Source organism: Bidens hawaiensis, unplaced genomic scaffold, assembly GCF_021521415.1.
Source record: "Bidens hawaiensis isolate Kalapana, Puna unplaced genomic scaffold, B.hawaiensis_p1.1 tig00058885_1, whole genome shotgun sequence".
NCBI lineage: Eukaryota > Viridiplantae > Streptophyta > Magnoliopsida > Asterales > Asteraceae > Bidens > Bidens hawaiensis.
The window spans coordinates 77,848-92,241 of record NW_027500597.1 but is presented as its reverse complement, the minus strand read 5'-3'; the positions used below and the strand labels follow the sequence as shown (position 1 = coordinate 92,241).

General features: G+C 35.2%; 1 pseudogene; it reads right to left on the bottom strand.

The window, feature by feature from the left end:
• On the bottom strand, nt 1–4,871 carry LOC143602404 (two-component response regulator ARR14-like; annotated as a pseudogene).
• Between the last annotated feature and the right edge of the window lie 9,523 nt (nt 4,872–14,394).

Below are 14,394 nucleotides of genomic sequence, written 5' to 3'. Positions count from 1 at the left end.
ATAATAATTTATTCAATACTAATCCTACCTAACAACAGATTTCCTTCTTTTCTGCTTCATCTCCAGCATTGAATCAACCTGTTTCAGATAAACAAACACAGTCATTCTTCTTGACTTTTTAAAGTCAAACATGCTGCTTTCAAGATTCAAATTTTATATGGATGCTACAACTTATTGTAAATAAATATTTACCAGCTGATAGTTTTGAAGTACACTTTAAACTATAAGCAATTAAGCATCAATTTTGAAGTCAACAAAAGTCAAAACGTACCTATTCTGAGAAGACGCTCATGAGATCGTTTTGAGACACGCGATGGGGTCCACCTGTTTTAGAATTCTCTAAATATTCAATATTAGGCTCCTGTTTTATTCTTCTCCCATTAATATTGTTATTATTGTCCCCGAGATTGAAGCTGCTGGTCGGTGATTCCACTTCATACACAGCAAACCGCCTTGGGATTTGACTTTTTTGACCAGCAAACCCGAGACTCCTCAACGGTCCTTGATCGAGCAGTCGAGCACGTATGCTGATTCACCGAACGAAATTTGTTTCTCGCCCATTTAACGGTAAGATTAGCAACGGCGCTTTGACCGCTTTGACCACCAATAACAGAACTTCTATTAAAACTAGTTGCCTGATTTACCAAAACACCATTGTTGACCGCTTGAAAATTTGGGGACGACTGAGCCGGAACCACAAGACGAGAAGGCTGAACAGTAATCGATTGTTTCTGACTTTGACTTTGACTTTGTAACATGCCCAATAACATGCTATGACCATTTTGCCCCGCCAGTTGACCGTAACCACCGACCATGTTGTTGGGGTGCCATGATCCTAATCCTGAATGAACATCCTCAGCAACGGGTTGTTGACATTGTTTTGTAATGTTTGACTGGAGAGTTTGACCATAAGGCATTGGCGGTTGATGATCAACTACTGGCAACCCGACATTGGTGGTTGGCTGGCCTAAAAGCTCGGTGTGAAGTGCCGCTAGTGTTTGAGGTGGAAGTTGGCCCGAGGCTGCCAATGCTTGAATTTCAAATCGTCCGTATGAAGCTAGTTTTGGATTCGGATCTAGTGACCCGCAAAATGAATTAGGGCCCACTCCTTGTGCCACACCGCTTAATCTCTTTAAGTATAATCTGAATTTCTGCATAAAGTCAAACATATGTGATATGTTATATTCCAAATTCTAGCTTTTTTGAACAACCCGTTTTGACCCGAATCCATTATCATCAAAACCCGTTCGGACCCAAATTAGAACAGCCATCTTTTAAAACGACCCGTTCCCATTCTGACTCGAACCTAATTTTATCAAAACTCATTCTGTCCCACACCAAAATGACCGTTTTCAATAGACCTGTTAATCTGTTATGGCCTGAACCAAAATGATCATCTTTTGAAATGACCCGTTTGAACCCGAACCCATTTTTTTCAAAAAAAAAAAAAACTCGTTCTGAGTTCTGACCCAAACCACAATGACCATTTTGCAAAAACGACATGTTCTAACCCAAATCAAAATGATCATTTTTTTAAAAGCGACCATTTTGACCCAAACACATTTTTATCAAAATCCGTTCTGGCCCATACCAAAATGACCATTTTTTTAAACGCACAAACCAGACGATCGTTTTTTTTAAAACGACCCGTTTTGACCTGAACCCATCCTGACCTGATCCGACCTGCCTGTTTTGCATTGTATTTTGTATACAAAACGCTTTAAATGTTTTTTCCAATTATTCTTATCAGTTTTGACATCAAACACACCTGCAAATGACTTGCAACATTTTCACGGGTCAACCCAGGAACATTCATCAATTCAAGAATCCTCTTCGGTACCGCCTCTGAAAACACACAACAACGTTAACTTCTTTAACTTACAAGTTAAAACTAAAAAAACGACCGCAATTTGTAAACAAAACACAAAAAAACAAATACATACTATCAATTCCAAGTTGGTTAACAGCACTAACAAACTGCTGATGCAACTCCACCAACCACACGACACGCGCCTTTTTCGATCCACCAGGTTCATCGGTTTCAACTTCACCATCATCTTCATCTTTAACGTTTCTCTTTTTCTTATGAGACGTTACATTCCTTTCACTGCCTTCGTTAACTGGAGAAGCATAATCATTATCATCACCGCCTCGTTTTTGGCGGTCCTTATCGTCCACGCTTCCAGAATGTTCATGTTCTTTACTTTCGTTCCATTTTTTCCTTATAACATGTTGCCATATGTTCTTTAACTGTTCTTCGCGTATCGGCTTGATTAAGTAATCACACGCCCCATGCCGGATTCCTCTCAAAACAAGATTTGTTCTTCCGTCTGCTGACATCACTGCAAATCATAAAATCATGTTTAGTTAACATTTAACAAAACGGCATTTAAATCAACAATTAAAAGGAGTAAATATATACTTATGACGGGAAGATCCATTTCCAAACCAACGAGTTCAAGGAGTCTAAAACCGTCCATATCGGGCATATGCACGTCACTTAATACCACATCATAACCGCATTTTCGCTCCCTTAGTAAGTTCAAAGCCGTGGTTGCTTGAGAGCAAGTCGTAACTGCAAAACTCAAGCAAATTAGAGGTTTAAAGGTTAAGTTATATGAATATGTATATATAACATGTATAAATCTGTATACATGAATGCATGCCTACTATATACGGATGGAGGTTCACAAAGAAATTGAGGTTTGCCTAAGAAGTATAGGAAGCAATGAGAATGCGCCGCGTGTACATTGTTGTCTCTAATGGGCAAGGGGTACTTGCGTCCATTTTGTAACTGTGTTAACATATAACTGTGTTGATTTCACGCGTGTCTTATATATATATATATATATATTTTTTAAATCCATTTTTAACAAAAGTTTATGCGATATTATTCTCAAATTTAAATATTTTTTTAAAAAATAATGAAGTATATAAAAGTTATTTGGAGTTAAAAATTTTGGTGGAGCTAGTATTTAAAGCAAAAAGAAAGTCAACACAAGCATAAATTTCCTATTTTGCCCTTCCATAGCATTAATTATTAATTAATTCAAAACCAATCTTAACTATTAGGCTAAGGGGTGTGGGGGGCTCTAATGGGGGCTCCAGTGGGGGCTCCAGCCAATAATATTATGACATGTGGCAGAGAGAGAAACTGGACAAGGGGTGTGTTGGAGCCCCCGTTGGAGCCCCTGGCCCTAGTGTGGAGGGGCTCCAGCAGGGGCTCCAGCGAATTTTTTTTTTTTTTTTTTTTTATAAATATATTCAAACAACGTACTATTAAAAAAACCTATAAATTATTAAAAAAACACACATTTTTTTTAAAATTCAAATTACAAAAAAAAACATACTAAAGATCGACCACGGTTGCGGTCAAAACTCCCCCTACATGAAGAAGCAAATCATCCTCTTCGGAGGAGTCGGAATCAGACGAGTACGACGACATTATTTTAAAAAAAAAAAGTTGGGAAGATGGGTTGATTTTGGGTTTTATTTTGAAGTTGTGGTGATTGATATGGGTGAAATGGGGTATTTTATAGATGAAATGGGGTATTATTTAGGTAAAAAATATATATATTTTTTAATTTAACCGGGTCCCAACGGCTATTTCTCCATTCCCAGCGTCCATTTTCTCTCTCTTCTCCCGCGACCAGGCTCACGCCTGCCTGGATTTCCGCGCTCGCGCCCCGGCTCGCGCCCCGGTGGTGTGGGGTTAGCGCCCCGAGGCGCGAGCGGAGGGGCTCTAGCGCCCCGGTTAGCGCCCCACACCCCTCAGCCTTACATTAGTTTGATCAAAGACTTTCAATTCTTCTGACAATTTAGGCAAAAGTCATTTTGTATTTCAGCCTCTCTCTATAAATGTGTGTGGCTAAAGCGGCTGGTCTGCCGGTACGAGTCAAAAAAGGTAAATTTTAACACAAGTAGAAACGCATTGTGTTGACACGCAAACACTTTTTTTTCCCCATTTTTATGTATAATTGATACGTTAAAGATGACTACAAAAACTATATTATTACATAACAATCTAGCGCTTTTTATAAATCGGTTCAAGAGGTTGTATGCATTACTAAAATATTTGATTTGACCCATCTGACCTAAAACATAACCTAATCAACACAATTGCAAGTAAATACGTCAATATTGCCACCTAATAATATCTTTTTCGGAAACTCTCATTTTCCTCGCCTAAATATAGCGTTTACCAATCACGCTAATATCCATTGTTCAAAAAATATTGAACGTCACCCCGAACATGAACGAGTTACTTACTTATCAGTATCATAAATAGTATTTTTAAATAAAATAAAGGAATTAGTAACCGAATACAAAATCGGCCTGCTTTAAAGATACTTCCATATATTCATAAAGAAACAAGTCTACCATATATTCATAACTAATCTCCTATAATATATTCATAAACCAAAAATCAACATTCTCCAATTTAAAAATTAATAATTTAAGTTACCAAAAATACTCCTTTCTAACCATAATCAAAAAATGTCATCTTTATAATAATCAGTAATTAAAAATAATTTCTGATAAAAATAAACAGAGATAAATAAAGTACTGTACTACTTACTAACCATGATATGAGCATCTTCTAAGCATCTGCTCCAAAATCTTCAAACAAATAACATCATCATCCACAACAAGAACTCTTAGCCCAACCGGAAACTGATCCGGTACACCCGTTTCACCTTTACAACCCAACGACCCGGACCTGGATCCGAAACTACCCCCTGTAGTCATACTTGAACCCACACGCAACAAAATTCAAAATTGAGCAAGGCCCATTTCATTAAACAGCAATTGGAGTAAAACCCAGAAAGCTTTTAGCAGATCTTGGAGTAATTTGTGGAGTTGAAGATGTAATGATTGGGAAATTGGGGTGTTTATTTGTTATGGGTAAATGGGTGTGATCAATTGGGAGTATTGAATGTGAATAGATACAGTAGGGTGTAGAAGAAAGAAGATTGGTGATGAATTTAAAGTAAAGAAATGAAAGGATAATCATAAAGATTGGTAATATTTTTTGGGGAAAAAATCCATGAAACATTTGTCCTTATTGGCAAATACATATAAAAATGTCATGAAAGTGACTTGAGGAGTCGTACATATAACTTCTTAAAAATCATAATTTTATGTGACATTTTAAACAAAACTTTGTTTTTTTTTTTTGTTTTTTTTTGTCTATGTGGTTTCTTTAGAATTGTGGTTTTATTTTAATAGTTTTAAATCTGTGATTTTTATTTATGTGGTTTCATTTCATTTACAACTTACAATTAAATCCGAACCCACTAACCCCGTTAAGTCTGATCGTTAAACCCATCAGGCTGCCCCTCACATGAGGGGCAATTTTGTCATTTTTCCCCCAAATACATCTTAGCCCCTCAGGCGAAAGAGGCTTGCGAATTAGGGTTGGAGTTTATTTTGGGAGAAAAAGGACAAAACTGCCCTTCACGTGAGGGACACGTTGATGAGTTTAACGACCAGACTTAACGAGGTTAGTGGGGTCAGGTTTAATTACAAGTGAAATGAAATCATAGGGACGAAAATCGCAGATTTAAAACTGTTTGACTAAAACCGCATATTTGGACAAACCACATGAACGAAAACCGCTGTTTTCTATTAATTTTAATATATAGGTGTTTCATAACCCATTTAGGTTGAGAAATGTGAGAATCACATAACGCATTTGTACATGGTGCGGTGGTGAGTTTATTAAAAAGAGAAAGATAGTGGGGTAGATGGTTACATAACCGTCTTATATATTGCATTTAAAACAAAAGATACTAGTATTATGTGGTTCTTGTAATTCTCAACATTGGTTATAAGATGAACGCCATACAAAGTGGGTGGTTTTAAAAACGTAACTAACTCATCCTTGTTTTTATAACGTAATTATCTGTGTATATTACGCTACACATATGTTTACTCCATAACTACTAACCAATTACGATGGTTGTACTAACAACTACACTACTTATAGGTTATAACCAAACATAATTACACTACAATAATGTTAGTTTAGTTACACAGACAGAGACTACATATAATATAGTAATTACCTTTATTAATGATTTTTAATCTAATATTATTATATTTTGTAAATATAATGTTATATTTTGGTGAATATGAATTTTGAATCATTAGAGAGAGGCATGTCAACGTGATAGTAACCTTCAGTGTTTCTTGATAAAAAATATTTTAATTTGGTTGTTTATGTTTGGTTTTTATACCTTCGTCGTATATAAAAGTGTAGCACGTGTGTTGATTTTGGTGTTATATCGTTTAGCTTTTACTTGTTTTCAAATGTCTTGTAACTTTTTATTATGTCATGGGTGGAAGTAAATTTGTTTAGACAATATGACAGCTACGCTTGTTGACTTGACGAATAATGGTTGGATCTTGGATGAGTAACAATATTATTAGGATGAGCTTTATACTTAACCGGTACCAATTTTGAATATTTTAAAACTTGATACCGGTAATTCGGTACATACAGTGGCGAAGCTTGGACAAGTTCGTTAGGGGAGGGGGCCTCAAACTACTTATTAAAATTTTCGGACAAAAACAGGTAAATTTACACAACTACGCAAAAAAAAAATAGGGGGCCCGGGGTGGTTAACTAAACTTCGCCCCTAGGTACCTGGTACTAGAAGTGCACAAACCGGTTCGGTTTGGTCAACAAAAGTCAAAACCGGTTTATGATCGGCTTCGGTTCGAGTTGAGACCGGTGCTACGATCGGTTTCATTTCGGGTTTTGTGTGACATTCGTCAATTTCGGGTCTTGTTTGTATTCGTTTTTGTATTTGTTTATTATGTAAACCGACCCGATTTGTAAACCGAAGCTTATGTTATAATCAAAATGATGGATTTATGTTACAATATTGTTTCACACTTGTTGGGTCTTGAAAACATCCTATTTTTATTTATTTATTTATTTATTATTTATTTATTTGTTGTTTTGTGTTTTTGTCTTGATCCATTTTGCATGAAAACTCTTGTGTCTCACACCCATATTTGACCACCAACATTACCCTATATATACACCACCGTTCCTCTTCATTTTCCCTTGCTACAACTCCAAAAAAAAAAAAAAACTCTCTCAAACATCAAAGATTCAAGGTTATCTTCTTAAGTGTTCTTTAAGGATTTTGGTCTTTCATCTTAATTAGTTTATGTAGCCTTATTAATACTTGTTTATGGTTGTGCAACATATATATAATATACACCCCTTGTTTACCTTTGGTAGTTACTTCTCCGATTCCGGTCGGTGAGGTTTCGGACCCCATAAGGCAAGGCTTCATGGATGACTTCGTGTCCTTGATATATATACATCTATATAACTTGTTCATACATATTAATCTTGCTTATTTTAGTTTGTTGGTCATGTTTACAAGTTCCATGGTTATGGGTTTTTAAAAGTCTATGCTTCGGTTTAACCGTAAATAGCTCTAAACCGTAAACCGAACTTTGTTACTAGTTTTGTTTGTTTAAACATACTTAGTGTTAGATCTAAGTTTCTAAAATCATTTTTACAAATTCTATGGTTATGGGTTTGTAGAATCTTACCTCGGTTTTAACCCGAAACACGATCCGAACCGAAAACCGAACTTTTGTTTAAAGACTTTATTGTTAACTTTTGGTATTTTTTTATTTGTACATTATTATACAAGTTATTTAGTGTTTGGACATGTGGAAACCATCTATGAACTTGTTGTAAGATGGAAACCGAACCAAACCGATTCTTGCTCGCTTAAGACACACAAGTGTGTTTTTTTTAGCCATCAAGACTTGTGTATTTCTTTAAAAATAGTTACAAATTGATTTTTAAATATTTTCTTAAGTACTTGGAAATGTTGGATCCAACTTGATCTCATAACAAAGTTTGGACCGACAAAACCGAACACTCGCTTAACGTGCGTTGTTAGTTCTAAAACAATGGAACTACATACTTGGTTAAGTCTTATTAAATTTTATTGAGTTATCTCATAACATTCAATATTTTGGAAAGTTGACTTTGGGTTTGACCAATTATCAAGACCCGAACAGACAACCCGAACACTCGATAAAAAAAACCCGTTTTAGTATCTTTATTCCAAAGGGATTTGCATTCTTGCATTTTACCCACCTTATTACTTAACATAGGTTGAGTAAATATTAAGGTTAGATACTTTAACCGGTTTCGAGCAAACTTACATTTTTAAAGGGTTATTATTATAAATTCTTAAATAGTCACATTTTAAACCTTGAACTTTAATTATTTACATTTCTCAACACTTATTTTGTTTAAAGACCTTCAAGACAACCTTTCTAAATTCAAGACTTTTTTCTTTTTAGGCATTGTGCGTTAAACTCGTCGTTCCGACAAATCTCCAAATTATCATCTTTCAAGTTTACCACTTGAAGGTGAGTACTTCATACCCCATTTTCCATCTTTTATTTTGGGGATGACATTTCATACTTATTCAACGAAATGCTTTATATTTGAATCTTAAACCACAAACGTAGTTGTATCCTTTACCTAAATAATTGCTCGATTTGGTGTTCTATGCTTATATGCCTATGTGTTTATCGCTTTTGGTTGGTGGAACTATAAAATCCTAGACTATTTGGCATCCCCTTATAGCAAGGTGTCGTTAACGTAATGCAATTAACGATAACTATAAAATCCAAGACTATTTGGCATCCCCTTATAGCTAGGTGTCGCTAATGTGTTTAGCGATATCTATTTATCCAAATTACCACTTTTATTTATCGTTTCGTATGCAAGTTTTGTGGCTATCTTTATTATATACTAATATGATTAAACTTATGAATTGCTCACCGACCTTTGTGTTGACAAACTTTATTTTATGAAATGTTGCAGGTTTGCATCTTGGTTGATTTATGATTGTGAAGAAAACGACATCAAAGACCTTAGAATATTAGTAAAAATGAACAATATCAATTTGCCATATTTTGTGATATCTTGTTTATGGTTATTTTATGGATAATTGTTATGTGACATTTTCGATGTTGTGAAATGAAATGAGTTTATTAAATACTGTCACTTTAATTAGTGTCATGTGCTTATGGACAATCGTTACACCTCGGCATGTTCCGCCGCCTTTGGTCGGGGTGTGACATTTTGATAGATTTTGGTTCGGGGTTTGACCGGTTTTGCACGGTTAACTGGTTTTGGTGGAGAAAATTACAAACGGTTCCGAACCTACGGTTTCAATCGGCTCCAAACTGGTTTCTACATAATTGGTTTAAAAACAGTTTGGTTTCGATTTGATTTTCGGATTGGTTCGATTAACCGGTTTATTTGCTCACTTCTATCCGGTACCATTTACTCATCCATAAATGCTATTAATCTATCAACATTCATATACTCTAGCTAGATTATTTACAAAGTGCATGAATCTTTTTGAATTTTAATCCAACAAAAAATAGGAATTGATTGGCTGAAATTATACATGTCAATTGATTTAGTCATAATTTGATAATTTTAAATTGATTTATGTCCTTAATTTGACATAATTGCATGAAACTGAGTGACGCAAGTTAGATTTGTCAAGTAGATATTCATGGATAACCAAATTACATAGTTTTAAGTAAAATATGAAGCATTCACATTTGAGACTACGGGTTTGCTATATGGTAATGAAACGAATAATGAAATAGAATAGATACGAAAATAAAATGCCTCATTATCATTTCATTGTCTGCATCAAAATAAATAAATCTTACTAAAAAAAGTAACGGATGTGGTGGCGGCGGTGGTGATGGTGATAGTCAAGTGGTGGTGGTGGCAGCAACATCGGTGAAGGTGGTGGTGGTTAGGAAGCGACTACGACGTGGTGTCCAGGTGATGATGGTGTCGAGAAAAAGAGGATGAAAGAAGGGAATTCAATGAGAAAAAAAAGGGCGGGGAAAAAATGGTTTTGACGGATTCAAAGAGAATGATTTGAACACTCTATAATACTGAAATATTTATTAAAAAAAAAAACTAAAATACACCTATATATCTAAAGGCTAATATTCAACCGTTGTATAGGTTTATCAATTGTTATTATCAAGTTTTGAATCAGTTTTCTTGGTTAACAATATATGTTTTGGGCGTTAGCCAACATTTGATGTATTAAAAGTGTATATGTTGTCAATAACACATATTTTCAAACTTTTTCGCAATGATATTCATTTTATTTTGAATATTCACCGATTTATCCATAATTTTTACTTAAAATAATATATGGAACGTCACATAAGACCTTTGAAAGCTTTACAATACATTCATATAATAATCAGTTGGCATTTACTTTATTATTTACAATTCAAAAGCAGGGTACAAATTAGTGACGACAATCTAATAAAAAAACACAGCCTATAAATAATCAATCATAAGGGTGCGTTTGGTTTGTGGACTTTATTGAAATTGGAATTGGTATGGGAAATGGAATTTGAATTGGAATGTATGAATTCCATTACAAATCCATATCTTGTTTGGTTATACTTTTGTTAAAAGGAATTGAAATTGAAAAACACCTAAAAAGACAAAATTACCTTTTCAAATTATCAAATATAACTAACCCTATCTATTTGTAAAATTATCAGACTTCTTCCTTTTTCTTTGAAGCTGCCAGCCACCACCGCCGGTCATAATCGTCACCACCACCACTGCTCCTCTGTTACTCACCACCGTCGGTCGGCACTGTCAACCACCATCTCCGACCACCGCTAGCAATCAAACTGTTGAAAAAAAGGGATGCGTTGATTTAAACATGGCCGGAAATGCGGGTTTAGATCTGACCGGAAAACGCACGTTTATATATGGCCGGAAAACGCACTGATTAACCGTTGTTTCCGGGTCGGAAAAACATGATTCAGATCTCGCCGGAATTTCGTTGGTGTTGGCCGGAAAAAATGGTGGTGCCGGAATAAAATGTTAGTGGCCGGAAAAAATGGTGGTGGTAGTTGGTGACTATGCAGGTGACTTTGGTTATTACTTGCTAGGGTTATTTGAGTAAATTGTGAACATTCCTTTGAAATCCCTTAAAATCCTTTGATATATGGAAGGAATCTAAATTCCATTAAATGATAAATTTGGATGAAAACTAATTTCAATTCCAATTCCAATTCCTTCTCATACCCAACCAAACAATGAAATTCTAATTCCAATTTCCTTGAAATCCTCCAACAAAATAGGCCATAACAATTTAAGACGCCGCAACATCTTATTCAATGTCGTCCAATGCTTATTATTCTTTTTTGCCGTCTTGGTTTAATAAACACTTACACTTGAGTATTCCTACCAAATACATTTGAATATTTCTGATTAATATTCACCTAATTAATTGTGACCTAAGAGCGTTAGGACCTCTACAGACCGTTAGCTTACTATCGTATCAGATTTCAAACATCCTTCAAAAACACTAATTTCTCCACAAATAGTATAAAAATATCAAACCGTACTATATGTATGCCATCTAAGCATTTATTTTTTGGACCTCCTCCATGCAAGAGCGTTGGAGGCAATGTTTTAAAAGCCGGTTTGTATCGGTCGGTTGAACCGGTAATGCTGGATTTCACATATTAGGCTTGTAATTTGAACCCGGTTTTTTTTGGAGGTTTGCTAGAGCATCATACCGCCGTTTTTTTATTTTATTTTAAATACCGGTTTAATCCGGTAAACCGGTTTTACGACTAAAAGATTTTTGATATTTTGCGGTTCATATTTTTTAAAAGTTATTTTTAACTCAGCGATTAACATTGAAACGAATTTACATATCGATTGTTTAATTGAAAATCGAGTGTTTTTTTATTATGGATCAACTTTTGGATTATATTTTATTATGAAATCATATACTTTTGGGTTATTTTTTTTAATTGAATTTGCATTTATATAAAATTACAAGGTAAAATATTTAACAATTGAACTCCTTGTATAACCCGGTTCAACTGGCAATATAATTTTTTTTAGCCCAATCTAATACGAGTTAAAAATCGGTTTTTAAGTTTGTGAGTCCTCACAAATGAAAATCAAATATTTCAAATTCAGCCCCTTCTTACAAGTTACTACTTTTCTAGCATACAATTTGTATAGAACTATGAGTATATTTATCAAACTAAGCATGTAAGCTTTGATTAAACTAAGAATTTAAGCTAATTTAATACTTTTGTTTTATCAACCAAGAATCTTAAATGCTACATGTCTTTACCAAACTATATGACAAAACAGCAAAAGACGTTCTTTATGTTTGGACGTTTTTTCAATAGATGTTCTTTCGCGAAACAAATGGAAGAAAGCATACTGTATGTTTCAAATTCCTTTCACGTTAGGTCATTTAGCCCTAACCCTATTAAATATTTTCGTTAAATCTAGTCATGTATAATGCACATTAGGGTACTTTTGTAACTTTACACATAATTTACTAATTAAAACTAAATAAACATTTAAATTTAAGAAAAATAAAATACCACCTCTCTCTCTCTCTCTCTCTTCTAAAGACCACCACCCCTACCATCACCAACCAAACAAGCACCACCACCCACCATCTGCCACCGCCTCCACCCATAACCGCCACGACCACTAACCGTCGGCCGCCTCCACTGTAACTCCCACTGTAAGAACCCTAAATCCCCAATACTCATCATTTATAAAATAAAAAACTCTAACTTTGGCCCTAATCCATCTCCACCCATCTCTGTCTTGCCGTTAAATATATGGTCGGCCACCATCTAGCCATGACCACCACCACATCGCCGATAACCATTACAACCATCGCCGGTGACCACCACCACATTGGCGACAACCATTACAATTCGCCCATTGATGCTACCACCGGCCTACTCAATCTCAGATCTGTAAACATCCTTCTAATTCAATCCCAGATCTAGAACTAGTAAACATGATAATAATTGTGTGTTTCCGGCGGCCAGCTTCATCAACTTGACCATAGTTATGGAGGTTGCAGAGAAAGTAGAGAGAGAATACAGATGGAGATTGAATGTATCTCTTACCTGGAAGTTTACCCACTTGATTTGGATCTGTAAACCTAAAACCCTAAATTTGTTCTTGAACCAGATCTTTAAACCAAAACTGATGAAGATGGTCGCCGAACGGTGTGGTGGGTGGTGGCCGGACGGTGTGGTGGGTGGTCGCCGAACGGTGAGAGAGAGAGAGAGAGAGAGAGAGAGAGTTAAAGATATATATATATATATATAATATTTATTTTTTAATTATTAAATAAATATGTAAATGTACAAAACTATCCTCATGTGCTTTGCACATGACTGGATTTAACGAGAAAAGTTAACTGGGTTAGGCCAAAAGGACATAAGGTGATGTAGTTTTTAAACAAAAAGAATGCTTTCTGTCATTAAGTTTGCGAAAAGACGACCATTGAAAGAACGTGCAAACATAAAGGACTAGTTTTACTGTTTTGTCTGTATATTATCAGCATTACTAACTAGAACCAAAATGCTATTCAAATTTCAAACCAATAAATGTACCTTAAACTTTGGCACAAAGCCAAACCCATAAAATGGCTAATTGCATTAATGTAACGAACATGAGCAAATTCACCCTCAAAATTAGAGGTGAGCATGGATCGATCTAATTCGGTAAACAACCTATAACCAAACACTTTTGTTATTAGGAAAAAAACCAACTGGTTTTGGTTAATCAATTAGGGCATCCATAGTGGAAGTGAAAAATGTTCCACCACATAGACATGTATGTTTCACTTAAAACTAAAATAAAAAAAAGTAATAAAAAAATTGACTTAGGCGAGGTGGCATGATCTTAGTGGCTCAAATTATCAAACAAATAATCTACAACCCAAACAGTTATCTCAAGCACGCGGCACGCCATCGCCCAAAATTTGCTTAAAACGACTCATATGCAGCGGTGTAGCACAAATTGGAAATCAAATAACCTAATCAACTCTGGAAAGCTATCTTTTTTAAGATTAATGACGCCCAATGCTTTGCCAGTTTATCTAACCAGTTACCACTTCAAGAAAACTAGACATGATCAAGAACTACTCGTTTAACCTATTCAGATAAGTTTTTTAACGGGTTGTAATCAAGCTGTAAACATTAAACGAGTTGGTATCTATCCAAGTCTTGCAACCACTTCATGTCATGCACATCGGTGACATCTATCCGTTCATAAGCTACTACACGAAAACTAATTATCCAAACAAACATTTTACAAGCTTATTTTAAAATCATGATCCTTTTAAACTCGAATCCACAGCATAACTACCACCAAAATCCGTTACCGAGCCAATTTAACCATCAAAAATGCAACAAACTCGATTCCAACACGCATGTTTACATGTAATCAAAACATAGACCATCCATAAACATCCAAACAATGCTGTTGTCTTCAACATCTAGATC